At 50.2% G+C, this 15,136-nt stretch overlaps 1 protein-coding gene across 1 annotated transcript in view; it reads left to right on the top strand.

Moving 5' to 3' along the window:
* Nucleotides 1–15,136, top strand: part of LOC144945123 (protein mono-ADP-ribosyltransferase TIPARP-like) — a 62,242-nt gene that overhangs the window by 15,507 nt on the left and 31,599 nt on the right. The window lies entirely within an intron of this gene.

Here is a 15,136-nt window from a genome sequence, read left to right as displayed (position 1 = left end):
CTAGAAGCTGGAAGCTCTACGTCCTACGAGGCATCAACACGTGGTCGGTGACCCGAGTGAGGGTCTGACCCTTCGTAGCTGTAACTCCGACGTATAGAGTAGTTAGCTGGGTGGTTACCACCATAGGCTGTATCTGGTGAAGGGGCAGTTGCCCCTTTGTGTTAGCGGGTTGATGTTACAATAAAAGTGTTGCCTCTAAAGAACAACGTCTGCGACTCAGTTGGACTCACTACACATGTATACCATTTACACTAAACACGGGGAATGGCTTTAAAAGTTGGATAATCTCCTGTAGATGTAAATGCCACTGGTTCTTCACGTTCTGCAGATGTTGGTGCCACCACTACCATCTATTGTGCGGCGGTTGAACTTATGACGCTCGGTCCGAACGGGCAACTGGACATAGAGAGGTTTTTTGTATCCCTGAACGTTCCTAAGTCGAATGTTCGTAAGTAGAAGAGTCCCTGTACATACATACTAGTGTTAACTATGCTTATATGATAAACAACTAAAATACATCTAGTAGAATAGACAAGGTAATGTATCGTAAAATATTAATAATTAACACTTTTCAAACAGATGGTTGTACAGTATAGGGGTTGCTGAGTAACCTCTGTTTAGGCACTCTACCACGTAACGATCCACCATCCCATCTCTTTGCTTTGATTTTAAGTGATTCAATTAACTCCGTTATGGTTTTCAGGAACGCATCCTGGGCGTAAACCGAGGCATGCCTGTAGTAATGTAGACATGCCAAGGGTTTGCAAAATAATTACTAAAATAACATTCCCGACCAATCTACTGGACATCTGTGAAAAATATTACTGGTAGGAACCTCCTGGTTACACCAGCCCACAGTGGATTATTCTGTCCGTCCGTCGTGCAGGGAGGGGCTGGGTGGGGAGGGAGGAGCTGGGTGGGGAGGGAGGGGCTGGGTGAGGAGGGAGGGGCTGGGTGGGGAGGGAGGGGCTGGGTGAGGAGGGAGGGGCTGGGTGGGGAGGGTGGGGCTGGGTGGGGAGGGTGGGGCTGGGTGGGGAGGGTGGGGCTGGGTGGGGAGGGTGGGGCTGGGTGGGGAGGGTGGGGCTGGGTGGGGAGTGTTGGGCTGGGTGGGGCTGGTGGGGAGGGTGGGGCTGGGTGGGGCTGGTGGGGAGGGTGGGGCTGGGTGGGGAGGGGAGGGTGGCGAGGGGCTGGGTGGGGAGGGGAGGGTGGCGAGGGGCTGGGTGGGGAGGGGCTGGGTGGCGAGGGGCTGGGTGGCGAGGGGCTTGGTGGGGAGGGGCTGGGTGGGGAGGAGCTGGGTGGGGAGGGGCTGGGTGGGGAGGGGCTGGGTGGGTCACCCCGTGGTGCCCTTATAAAACTCAACGTTTAACCTACTCACGCCGGCTTGTGCCCGCCCTCACAGTCGGCCATATTTGCGGAATACACCACGCCGCCGTTCACCCTGGCCATTGACCGAGCAACCCAACGTTCCTACCAGCTCCCTCCGCAGGAGGAATGTGTTTATCGCCCATCGGATTCCTCGAGTGTAAATATTCAGATTCTGCTCAATCAGCCTGCAGGGGCTTGTACATTGATGTTTGACAGCAGCGTTTGTTTAAGCAGGCGACATGGGGACCCAGTTTTCAACGTTATGAGGCTCATCAGCAGTGTGCGGCCTGCTAAGTTTGTTCCAGAAGACCCATAGGATGTAGGATAAGAATCCGATTTTTTTGGTGTAGTATTACATTTTGTAACAAGGGAACGAGGGATGTTGCCGCGGTATTAATGGTCAGAACGCTGGACTTGCAATCTGGAGGTCCTCGTTCGGTTCAGTGTCCCTGGCATAGCCGATGATGACACAATGGGGCACATTTCTTCAGTCTGCCTACCCAGTGGTTGGCCGAGTACCCCCCACCACAGTTTTATTGATCTGCAGTTCGCGTGGGGGTAAAGTGTCGGTGCTCCCACCTCTTCCATGATGTCTGGCTGGCGTGGAAGAGTAGGCCAAATTCCCTATAAAGGGGACCTCTGGAGCCCACTGTCGTGGAGACTCTTCTTCCAGCAGTGGCGTGAGCAGGCACTTACAGGGGCTGCGCCTTCACCTCTCTGTTAAGTCACGTGATCTGTGGACCAACATTTCAACCGTTTTGAGTATCAACAGCAGCATGTGGCCTAGTCAGTGTGTTCCAGCAGGCCCGTAGCTTGCAGGATATAAATTGTAATTGTCATGTGGACAGACCTTTGCTGTTTATTTTATGCACACACTGCCACAGCCCAGAGTAATAAATTATGTATTTACGTGTGTTTTTTTGTATGCACTGTATATGTGGATAGTCTATGAGTATGTGGTGTATGTATGTATGCGTGTGTGGGTTGTTCATGCCAGACGTAATACGTGGTCGCTAATAGCACTTTATCTTGGAATAAGGCTAAACGGATGCTCTTTCCGTTTGTGGTACGTTTGGTTAATTCATTTTTGAGTGCTGAAAGTGCACCTAGCCTGGCACATGGCTAAGGTGGCACGGTGGTGGAGTGGTTGGCGCACTGCACCATTAACCTGCTTTGACCTGCGTCGTTCGATTCCCAGACACTTATCTGAACCCGGTCCTGGGTCTCCCATAGTTCAACTCAACCTCAAATGAGCTGTGCGGTGTACAAGCATCAACACTGGGGAGAGAAAATGCGGCCTGGGCGCGGTTTGGGTCACCCCACCCCCTTGTGCACCGTGCCGGGCACCGTAGATACTTTCTGTTGATACTTGGCCCACCAGTCTGTTAGAGGCTATACGGGGGTGGGGGGAACTTTTGTATGTGTGTGGGTGGTACATTGCCCGCCTTATTAGGTGTCGCTGGCAGCACTAAGTGGTGGCTCTTTGCGGTACGCGCGTGAAATGGACTTTTTGAGTACTCAAGCGAGCGCCTATCTTGGCGCAAGCACCACGTGTGACGACGACACTGCCACTTAGCAGGAGGACGTGTGTTTGACAAGATGTGTGAAATGCAATATTGCTACTTGGAGCACTGTAAACGCGTGAATAAGATGATGCCAATAAATTCGAGCCATTCTCAAGCCGTCCGACGGGTGAGGCCCCTCCCCATGCCATGTTGGTCGGAGGGGTTTTTTGGCCATACCTAACCGCGCTTGTCAATGCGGAATGTGGGAATGGGACCAGGGGCAGTTCATATATTTAACTGCTCACTGAAGTTAGCCGTGAGCAGGAGTCAAACTTGGGTCACTGGGTTCATGGTGCAATGCTCGCAGACCACTGAGCCGCCTTCCGGCTTACACAGCCGGGTGAGAGAATGTACAGGGCGATCCGATTAGAAATAGCCCATGAATATACCGGGGAGAATAAATAATAGAGAAAATACCATTTTATCACAAAGGATATGGAGCCATCACTTCCTTGATTACCAATATTCACCTATTTCGAACAATGCGAGAGGGTCGTTACAAATCGGAGGGTTTGCCACGATCGGCATTGACAAACAATCCGGAGTGCGCTTCTTTGCCAAGTCCTGTCCACAAACCTGGATGACACGGTACTGATAATGGTTAACAATACAGTGATAATGGTTGAGTTGATTTGGTATTCTCGCCCTTCAGAGCGCAAGGCAATCGTTACGAGGGAAGGCACCACGGTGGTTTCACGGTAAGGGGGGGGGGGTGTGGGTAAATTACTCTTTGGTTCTTTCGGTAAAGTCACGTAGGTGAAAATGCAAAAAATTAAAATATTTTTATTTTCTTGCAGTCACGAAAACTTCAAATCTAGAATTGTGGGTAATTTTCAACCTTTGGCGCAAGCGCCGAGGCATATGATGGGCATCGCTATTTTCAAAGACATCACGGCATCTTTAGCGTCCACCCAACGTCGCATCTTGTTTCCGCGCTGTTTCCTCCATCAGGGTTGACTTTTCTCACAGTGACGTCGTCACGCGGCTGCTGGCGCTGCTGCGTTGGCAGCGGCGCGCAAGCACAACTGGAGTGTCCGTGTCGGCCTTTAAAAGGGATAATATATGATAGGCAATGTTTCGCGCAATATTCCTTATATTAGCACAACCTTCACATTGTGCAGGTGCTGTGGATGAGGGCCATTGCCCTTAACGTTGCTTTTATTTAACTCGCTGTGTGTTGTTGTCGTGTCCTCAAATCTTGTAACTCAATTTTAACCCACTTCCAAATGTGGTATCGACTGCAAACTTGGTATACTTATGTCATACTGATGACAATACTATATTCTATATAAAAAATATTTTTAAACATTCATTTTTATATGTTATGTTTCGGTTTGGGTCTAATTGTCCACGCTCAACTGACGTTGGCTGTAAATCACCACGGTTCCTTACGTTATGGCAAGCTTCGGGGCCACTTCCTGGAGTCGTGGAGTTCTGCCATTACTAGTACGGTACATTTCATTAAATAGTGTTTTTAAAAAGGTATTTTTAAATGTTACTTATTGTGTTGTTAATGGCGTGGCGGAGACGCGGGGTCCGCGGAGCGTGCAAAGTGGCTCGTGCTGAGCCAAGCGTGGCTCTCCGAGGGGCGGGGCTTGTGGGCCGAGGGGAGGGGAGATGGGGGAAGGGAGCACGGGGAGGGGCAGCTCGGAGTTGGCCGGGGGGAGGTGCGGGGAGACGCGGGGATTCATGAGATGACAGCACGCTGGCTGCTGTGCTGGGTGGTGCTGTACTGGGTGGTGCTGTGTGGGTGGTGCTGTACTGGGTGGTGCTGTGTGGGTGGTGCCGTGTTGGGTGGTGCTGTGTGGGTGGTGCTGTGTGGGTGGTGCTGTAGTGGGTGGTGCTGTAGTGGGTGGTGCTGTACTGGGTGGTGCTGTGTGGGTGGTGCTGTGTGGGTGGTGCTGTGTGGGTGGTGCTGTGTGGGTGGTGCTGTGTGGGTGGTGCTGTGTGGGTGGTGCTGTACTGGGTGTTGCTGTGTGGGTGGTACTGGGTGTTGCTGTGTGGGTGGTGCTGTGTGGGTGGTGCTGTACTGGGTGGTGCTGTGTGGGTGGTGCTGTGTGGGTGGTGCTGTACTGGGTGGTGCTGTGTTGGGTGGTGCTGTGTTGGGTGGTGCTGTACTGGGTGGTGCTGTACTGGGTGGTGCTGTGTGGGTGGTGCTGTGTGGGTGGTGCTGTGTGGGTGGTGCTGTGTGGGTGGTGCTGTGTGGGTGGTGCTGTGTGGGTGGTGCTGTACTGGGTGGTGCTGTGTGGGTGGTGCTGTACTGGGTGGTGCTGTGTGGGTGGTGCCGTGTTGGGTGGTGCTGTGTGGGTGGTGCTGTAGTGGGTGGTGCTGTACTGGGTGGTGCTGTACTGGGTGGTGCTGTGTGGGTGGTGCCGTGTTGGGTGGTGCTGTGTGGGTGGTGCTGTGTGGGTGGTGCTGTGTGGGTGGTGCTGTGTGGGTGGTGCTGTACTGAGTGGTGCTGTACTGGGTGTTGCTGTGTGGGTGGTACTGGGTGTTGCTGTGTGGGTGGTGCTGTGTGGGTGGTGCTGTACTGGGTGGTGCTGTGTGGGTGGTGCTGTACTGGGTGGTGCTGTGTTGGGTGGTGCTGTACTGGGTGGTGCTGTGTGGGTGGTGCTGTGTGGGTGGTGCTGTACTGGGTGGTGCTGTGTGGGTGGTGCTGTGTGGGTGGTGCTGTACTGGGTGGTGCCGTGTGGGTGGTGCCGTGTGGGTGGTGCCGTGTGGGTGGTGCTGTACTGGGTGGTGCCGTGTTGGGTGGTGCCGTACTGGGTGGTGCTGTGTGGGTGGTGCTGTACTGGGTGGTTGGTGCTGTGTGGGTGGTGCTGTACTGGGTGGTGCTGTACTGGGTGGTTGGTGCTGTGTGGGTGGTGCTGTACTGGGTGGTTGGTGCTGTGTGGGTGGTGCTGTGTTGGGTGGTGCTGTGTTGGGTGGTGCTGTACTGGGTGGTGCTGTGTGGGTGGTGCTGTACTGGGTGGTGCTGTGTGGGTGGTGCCGTGTGGATGGTGCCGTGTTGGGTGGTGCCGTGTTGGGTGGTGCTGTGTGGGTGGTGCTGTGTTGGGTGGTGCTGTACTGGGTGGTGCTGTGTGGGTGGTGCTGTACTGGGTGGTGCTGTGTGGGTGGTGCTGTACTGGGTGGTGCCGTGTGGATGGTGCCGTGTTGGGTGGTGCCGTACTGGGTGGTGCCGTGTTGGGTGGTGCTGTGTGGGTGGTGCTGTGTGGGTGGTGCTGTACTGGGTGGTGCTATACTGGGTGGTGCTGTACTGGGTGGTGCTGTACTGGGTGGTGCCGTGTTGGGTGGTGCCGTGTTGGGTGGTGCCGTGTTGGGTGGTGCCGTGTGGGTGGTGCCGTGTGGGTGGTGCTGTGTTGAGTGGTGCCGTGCTGGGTGGTGCTGAGTGCTATTCTATGTGGTACTGGGTGGTGTTGGGTGCTGTGCTGGGTGGTACTGGGTGGTGTTAGGTGCTGTACTGGGTGCTGTGCTGTGCTGGGTGACTTCCTGACAAGTGCTATGACCTATTGTATCTAACCCATAAAATGATGTCTCTGATGACGAATATTGAATGATGAAGAGGATGGTGCTCCTGTTTTATTTAGTTCTGACGACAGTCGTGGTGGTGTTGATGGTGGTGATGCCGTGCTGGCCTTCATAGGTGCCTACTCGCTAACAGCACTTGCTCCTACAGTCTGTTAAGGCTATACGGGGGAGATCTTTGTCTTTGATGGTCATGATGGCGGTGGTCGTGTTGTTGGTTAGCGCGCTGTGCTTCGAACCCGGCGACCCGAGTTCGATTCCTGCTCACGGCCAACACCAATGACGATCATCTGAATCGGTCCTGGGCTTCCCCTAGGTCGACTCGGCCTCAAAGGAGTACCTGGTGCTGTGTGTAAACATCGCCGGCATAGCTTTGTATTCGCTGGTGGTGATGGTGGTGGTGATGACAACACTATCATGATGGTTTTAACGATGACGGGAACTCTATCAGAGTGGTAACCAATGAGGTAACAATCGCCCCACGCTCTCGGGATTCCACAATTTATCACGTGATCAATATAATAACACTAACTTAAAAGTGTTCCTGGGTAGTAAGTGTTATTTCCTAATTTCTTATGCCTTAAAAGTACAGAAAATGGCTATTATTCCCCACAAACTTTGCTTTTGTGACCAGGACAGTGATATTTTGAAATGTAGCTATTTTCAATGACAAAACGTGTGCATTTGTGTCTTTTGTTCAATGAAGTCCTGGTCACAAAAGCAAAGTTTGTGGGGAATAATAGCCATTTTCTGTACTTTTGAGGCATACGCGGTTAAAAAATAACGGTTAATACCCAGGAACAAAAATAGTATTCCATAGTGTCTAATCGATTATTCTCTCCGGCCTCGTGTTCATCGCCTGCCCCGTCCCGTTTGTAAAGTTCTGCTCTCTGCCTTTGGCAAAAAAGCAAGCATCATTAGCATATCATTTGCGTATCATTTGCATGTATGCTAATGAGTTGGCAAGTGGGGCTCAGCATAAACACCACCACCTCCACGCGAAAGGGGAGCGCGTGTCTAAGTGGCCAGACGTTTCGGGCAACGACCCCCCTGCTCTTAGCAGGGTTCACCAAGGAAGGACAAGCCTTGCCACTTTTGCTCAGCAGGGTTTTGCCAGTGACCGCAGTGAGTGGGTGATGGTTACTTTGTCGTTGTCATTTTTTTTATTACATGCTTTGATTTAACTCACTGTATCTGTCGTCGTTGTCGTATCCTCAAATCTTGTGACTCAATTATTACCCACTTTCCAATGTGGTATCGACTGCAAACTTGCTCTACTTATGTCATACTGATGACAATACTATATTCTATCATAAAAAATAAAAAAACACATTTTAAAACATTCTTACACTGTTATGTTTCGGCTTGCCTCTCATTGTCCACGGTTAACTGTTGTTGGCTGTAAATGATCACGGCCCCCCTTACGTTATGGCAAGCTTCGGGGCCTCTTCCTGGAGTCCTGCACTGCTTTCATAACGACAGTACATTCATGTTTACCATGTGACGATACATCGACTGCTGAATGGCTAAACACGCTTTTAGGTAATGTACAAAAAAGTCTAAAATCATTTTTTTCTGCTCTGTTTTGCCCCCGGTGTAATTGTCGATGCTCAACTCGCCTTGCCTGTAATTGTCCACTCTCTTTTACGTCATGGCAAATCTTTTGTTTTCAGCATTTCTATGCACTAATTTGATATCAAACATTTTCGACATTCAATAATGCCTTTCATTTATCATTTACTGTCCTTATTGATCGACGTCCAATTATTTTATAACAATATATAACATGTTTTGCACATATACTAAAAAAAACTGATAAATCGCTAGCACACCATTACACACTAATGATGACTTTCTATTCTTTGTTGACGCACTGTTTATTTCTTTACTGCACATTTTATTGACGAGGGCATGGGTACTGTAGTTGCAGTGTACTGCTGTCATGTGCACATGCATCTTTTAGTTGTTGTTGTTCTACAATGTAAATGTACGGTAGCATTGTGTTGTTCACGGGAAAGAAGCCCTGCAACACTGCTGCCCGAGAAGAAATGGGACGAATGGGAAAGTACGACCCCAATCAAGAGAACAATTAGCTTTCATCAAAATGCTTTAATACTTATAAATGTTTTAACTTTTGTACATAATTCATCAAATATTATTTGGTAACAGTATTTGATGCCACTAAAAAGTGCTAAATAAAATATATTAAAACGACTTTTTTAAAACACGCTTTTATTAAATGTACTAAAACGTTGAAAATACATATTTTTTGTTCAAGTACTTTGCATTATATATGTTTCATATACTCTTGTTGTAACTGACTAAATAAAAGCGTGGGGCGCTCATTAATCCACGCATATTTACTAAACAAACCGCTTTCAAAACTTAACCTTGTAATTACAACCTATTAACAACACATGACCAGTTACTTGCCAATGCAGACATTCACAAAAATAAACGCCATAAAAATTTGACGTTTAAATTCAAACATAACCAACATATGAGCAGTTACTTTCTATTGTAAATACAGACATATTCACAAAAATAAAGGGCTTAAAAATGTTACCTTTACATTAGAACATATACAAACAACTTACGAGCAGTTACTTTCCCTTGTCAATGCAGACATGTTCACAAACATCAAGACATGAAAAGCTGTACTTAACAATAATATAATATTCACTACATATGAACACTTACTTTACATTCTCAATGCAGACATTCCCAAAAATAAACAGCTTAAAACCTTTACGTTCAAATTACTACATATTATCAAGATATGAACACTTACTTCCCATTGTGAATACAGACACTTGCTCAAAAATAGTACGCGCGCCCCAAGCATTTATTTAGAGTTACAACAAAAGTATATGAAACATATAATGCAAAGTACTTGAACAGAAAATATTTGTTTTAAACGTTTTAGTACATTTCATAAAAGCGTGTTTAAAAAAATGTTTTAAAAATATATTTTATTATATATATTTATTTCCTTGTAAGGCCACAAACGGTGTGGTTGACGACCGCCTTGTGTTTGTGACGTAAACGCACACATCTCTTGCCGATAACGACTGCAAACTCGAATGAGACGGGAGCAGATGATGCATTTAGCACGGGTGCAGTTTCATTTAGCGTGCTCATGGCATCGTGCGGTCGTTCCAGGACCCCCCCCCACCAGGGCCTTACAAAGCAAGCCCACAGGCATGGGGCAGCTTCCTGTTTCTTAACCAAATTGCGGTTTGCATCTTTCTGAACTGGTCACCCCTCGCGTGTAGCATTGTTGTCATGCAAAAACACTTACAGTAGTTTGATTATGATCATAATAATTACGTAATAGTCCAGGAGAGTCACGCAGGGCCGAAGGACTCTTATTCAGCAGGGTCCTGCTGCCTTGTTTTTCGCACACTTGGGAGGAAATCTACGCAATCGAGCGAGGGGGCAACTCTCTTATCCTCTTACGGATATCATCAGATGGAGATTTGTCCACATGCTGTGTACCGCCTTCTGGTGGGCCAGGGTATGACACCTCCTTGATGCCCACGGAAAGGGAGTTTCACAGCATTTTTTCCATCTATTAACCCTCCGCTGCCTACACAGTGCTGGATTACAGGCCATGTGCATAGCCATCGCTGTTCAGCCAATGCCATAAGCATGATTGTGTTTGGGCGGCAGGGTGGCAGCACAGTGGTAAGAGGTGTGGCTCGGCAATAAAGTCCTGGGTTCCGTTCCCGACTCGGGTACCTTGCTGCTGTGTGGAGTTTGCATGTTCCCCCCTTGTTCTGCATGGATTTTCCCCGGGTTTCTCTGCTTTCCTTCCAATGCTTAAGACAAAACATTCAATGTAACTGGTGTTGGCCAAACGTCTTGGCAATGCTTAACAAAATTACACTGAAATGTAGTAATTTGGAATAGTGCATGGCAACATTGCCCTCTACTCTTTAAAATTTGGCAGGACCCTCTTGAAAAGATGTCTTGAGACTCGTAGGCTTTCCTGGGGAAACAAACGTAAAAATAATATATTTAAAAAGATCTATTCTGAGTCCTTGTCAGATGGATTTCTAGTTTTATGCGGCTGTGTTTCAGACAGATCACCACATTCAAAACGGGACGATGAACGTTCAGATGAGTGCATCTTTAATTGAACGGAGGCTTTTCCCGTGCCTTCCTCACTCCGTCATCGGCTGAGTCCAGCGAGCTGCATCCTCCGCTACACGGGGGCATTCGCCGGTAGTCGAGAGCCCCGATTGGTGGAGTGCGGGGTTCGGGAGGGGAGAGGGAGCGTCGGTGTAATTACATGACCCCCGTGTCAGGACATAAAGTAAAGCATACGGAGCATCCTTGTAAATGCTCTCTATCTCTCTAAGCCATTTAAACGGGGCCACTGCACCCTGCAGGATAATTGATGGACGTAGGGTGAGTTGCGTCTGCTTGTGTACGCGAATATTGGGAGCTGAGTGGACATGCCGATGCCCAGTACCATCGGTGTTTAGATGGGCCTCTGTGGAGGATTGTAAAGGAAAAGCTACTGACTGGGCAGTTGGAGGCAGTCGCCCTCTAATAACAGCGGAGGAGGGATGCTCACAACGACCGTAGCGCTGGGCGGCTAAAACGCAGCGAGGTGGCACAGTGGGGAGCACAGGTGCTGCATCTCAGTCAACCCATGGCACCTCGGTCTGTCCCGTGACCTCTTGCCAGCAGCGAACATTCCACACTTCACGTGGGCTCAATAGCCTTGTATAAGTGGCACAGTGATGTCACTGCCATTTCGTGTCGAATAGCAGCTGTTGTGTAATGATGAATAAACAACATTATTCATGGATGTATTTGTATATGTGTGTGCCACAGCGGTCAAGGCATTACCTCGTTTAATTCTCAGCCACGGCCAACATCAGTAGCAATGATTTAAAATGGTCCTGAGCCTCCCGTAGGTTGAATAAGCCTTACATTAATACCTGATGCTGTGTATAAAACAGCAATACTGGGGAGACCGAGGCGGCCGGTTGTGGTTCTGGTCACACCACCCAATCATAATGCGCTGGGTCGCCCTTGATATGTGCTCAGTAACAGCACTTACCATTACAGCCTGTTGCAGTCGACAAAATGGACCTTTGTCTTTCTGTGTCTCTCTTTACATCAGTCTGCGTGCGTGTGTCTCTCATATGTTTCTGTCATACCTTCTTCGGTACTTGTGTGTGCCTGTGTCTCTCTCTGCCTCGCACTGTGTCTATCTGTCTCTTTCAGCATCGCTTGTTTCTTCCTTTCCCCAGCGGCCTGTGTAGGGTTCATCACGGGGCATGGGGGGTGGTGGAGAATTGTCACGCGGTGCCATTGCGACGGTTGATTAATCGGCGGTGTCCTCTCCCAAGACGTTGCTAAACGACTCCCGGGCAGCCCCCCGCTTTGCGTAAACTGCTTGGAGTCGTTAAATATAAATCATCGCTTTGGTAAAGCCATGGTGTGGTTTTGCGAGAGCCTGACTCGCAATCAGCTCCCAACTCGTAATCCCATGATCTGCTGTTGACTTAGCCGAACGCCACCAAATAGTGTGGTCAACCGGCGGTGTTTTTTTTGTCGTCACGCGAGAAACCGTGTTATATACTCGGCCGTGGGAATGTGGATTTTCCACTACCGTTCCGGAGGGCTCGATAGAGGCGAGACACCGCCCCCTTTGCTCGTGAACGCCGTTCGGGGGCGGTGGGGGGGTGACTCTCTGACCTTACCGCTGCGTAACGGTTATTGCCCTGTGGCTCGTGACTCATGGAAGAGCCTGGTAGCCTGGCAGGGGAACGGGCGCGTCCGGGCGCGTGCGGTAACAGCGGCGCACGTCACGACACTCGTGCGCGGTCACCGTGTTGAGCCGCTGTGTGCCGGGCGTGTCGTCGGTATGGTGCTTGCTGTGTGTTTAAGAGACGGCGCGATCGATGCCGTGCAAGGCGGAGGCGCCGCGGTAGGTTTATGCGCTGTGCTATGAACCCGGCGACCCGCTCGCCACGGCTAACATCGGTGGCGAGTTATTCAAACCGATCCTTGGCCTTCCTACGCCTCTGCCTTAAGTAAGTACGTGGTGCGCCGTGTGAACATCACCGATGGGGAGACGAGGGTGACCGGGCATACGTGGCTTTGCATTGCAGTGGCTTTCATAGTTACTCGCTAACAGGACTTGCCCCAAGAGTCTAAGTCTATTGCAGGGGATCTTTGTCCCCTGTAATAGCCTTAACTATTACAGGGTGTCTGCGTGCTGTGGGTGTCGGCGTGCCGTGTGCCCCGTGTGTCCGTGTTGCTGGTGTGTGCCAGTAATGTGATATCGGTAAACCGCTGATGCGTGGGGCTGGAAACCCAATATTGTTGACGGCGCAACTGGCGGTTGTTTTGTGCCACTAATTGGAAAACGGTACAGGTGCAGTGCCGCGTGTGGCACATTGTTTACTCGCTTACAGCTCTTGCCGCCGCAGTCTGGTAAAGGCTACAAGGGGACCGTTGTCTTTGCATGTGTGGGTAGCATATTCGCTCTGCGATAAGGCTAAACGATGGCCATTCGTTGACACACCGCCCCCTCATATGCATTTCCTTTCTTCATGGGCGCTCGCTAACGGCACTTTCCTCTATGGGGCCATAAAGCCCACCCCAGCGATCTTTACCTTTGTTGTTTTTGTGCACCTGTGTGAACGGGAAGCGTTGAATCTGCACCTAGCCTGGCACAAGCGGCACAGCGACATCACCGCAGCTGTGTTTTTTTATGAGATGGCTGTTGCACGCGAGTGTCTGCTTGTGTTCGTAGGGGGAGAGCGAGAGAGAGTCCGTGGTCTCCGAAGCAACTGAACGTGCGAGCCGCGTCGTTTGACAATGCGAGAGGGAGGTGGCTTGCAATGGCCTCGTCAGACGCTGACCTGGCATCGTGCAGGTCCAAGGTTCAAGTCCTGTCTGGGTGCCTGTCTCCACAGCGGAGGGGGTTTAGTATAGCCTCGTTATAACCTGAGGCTTATTGCTTTAAATGCTGGGGCCTGTGTGTGTGTGGGTGTCTCTCGTTTCCACAGGAGGTGCATAATGGCCATTTCGGTGCCACTGAGCTAGCACCACCGAGACCCCGATTTCAAGCTTGGGGTCTGAGTGCCTCGCTCTCAGGGTGTTCATAATGTTTGTCAGGTTCATAATGAGAGTCCCCAGAGCCATTTAGCCCATGTCGAGAGCCACTAAACTGGCTGGCAAGGGGTCTGTGTGCTTCTCTCCGTCTATTTCAGAAGGTTTAACACGTCGGCTTTCGCGACCAATATCCATAATAGAGGGTTTTTTTAATCTCTCATCAACTTGAGTTGCTGGTTCACACCCTGAGGGATGTGGGCGTCTTTGTCTTTGTCGCTGTCCCTCGCGGATCCAATGGGGCTTCAGAATGGCCGGGCAGCAACTGTCCCCCCCCCCCCCCCCCAAGAGTTGCACCACCTACCCCACGCGGCTTTTCTCTCGGCTGTGGTGACTGCTTGCACTTGGCAGTCGCTTAGCGAGCGACACGGTTGGCGAGCAACGGGTTCCTCCATCTCCCGCGGAGAGAACACAACAACAAACTCTCTCCGGTGGCGGCAATGGCCCCGGGTGATGGGGCAATAGACGCACACCTCGAGACGAGTTGGCTGGCAGGGGGGGGCGGTGGGTGGCGGGCGGCGGGCGGAAAATCTATTCAGGGACCCTGCGTTTTAATAACTGTCAGCAATCGTTGAACCCGTGGCTACGCGACGCGGGAAGGAGAGCAGAGTCACAAGGATGCGGGCAAAGAGAAAAGGAATGGGAAAGGGAAGAGGATTAAAGAATGGGAAATAAGAGAGAGAGGCCTTACCTAGTGGTGGTAAATTTGTTTTTTTAAATCGTTTAAAACTATCGAATCTCAAAGTCATAATCGTTTTCAACTGGAAGCTAATGCAGTCGCACGACCCATCGGTGTTGAGATATGGTTGCGCTCTACGAAGGAGCTTTACACGGGGTTCCAGAGAGCAGGCCATTGGAAATAGTCAAGACGTCAGGAGATGAATACCCGAACCAGTCTCTCGGCATCTTCGGAACAGAGAATGTGGCACAGCTGGGCAACATTCCTGAGATGATAGATCGAGAATCCCTCGCCACTCCGATTGATCTGTGAATGGAAAGGCAAGGACTGATCCGAGACAAACTCAAAAATGTCAGGCTTCGTGTGTCGGCTGCTGCTGGGGGTCCCCTCTGCTAATTTGTAAGGGGGGGGGGGCATCGAAAATGCCTTTTGAGGTGAAACTCTGCGAGGCACTTTGAGTCGCGTGAAACCTCGCCCCGATGTACGCCAATTCTACTGACGATAATCCATTATTTTGTTCGTCTTCAACGAACATTGTTTCCTTCCTTGAAAAATGTATTTAAATACCTCTAGTGAATGTATCCCATGTCATTTGTCCGTGCGTGCATTTTATACTGTTCCAGGCCGTAGCCTCACCACTTGTTTACGAGCCATCCGAATTCAAACTACCCCCATGGGTTCATCTACACTGCCCCCCCCCCGCCATCACTCTCACCAGTGACCCCTCCATCCCTCAGCCACTCTCCTTGCAGCATTACCTCGTGGGGCGGTTTGCCAACCATTTTTAAGTAGTCCTTTACAGCGTACAGTATTTGCTTTTAATTACCGGTCTCGTCTTGATTCTCCACATTTATGAATGAAAGTA

This window comes from Lampetra fluviatilis, chromosome 36 (genome assembly GCF_964198595.1).
Source record: "Lampetra fluviatilis chromosome 36, kcLamFluv1.1, whole genome shotgun sequence".
Taxonomy (NCBI): domain Eukaryota; kingdom Metazoa; phylum Chordata; class Hyperoartia; order Petromyzontiformes; family Petromyzontidae; genus Lampetra; species Lampetra fluviatilis.
The sequence above is the reverse complement of the archived record's forward strand: the minus strand, read 5'-3'. Positions and strand labels throughout refer to the sequence as shown.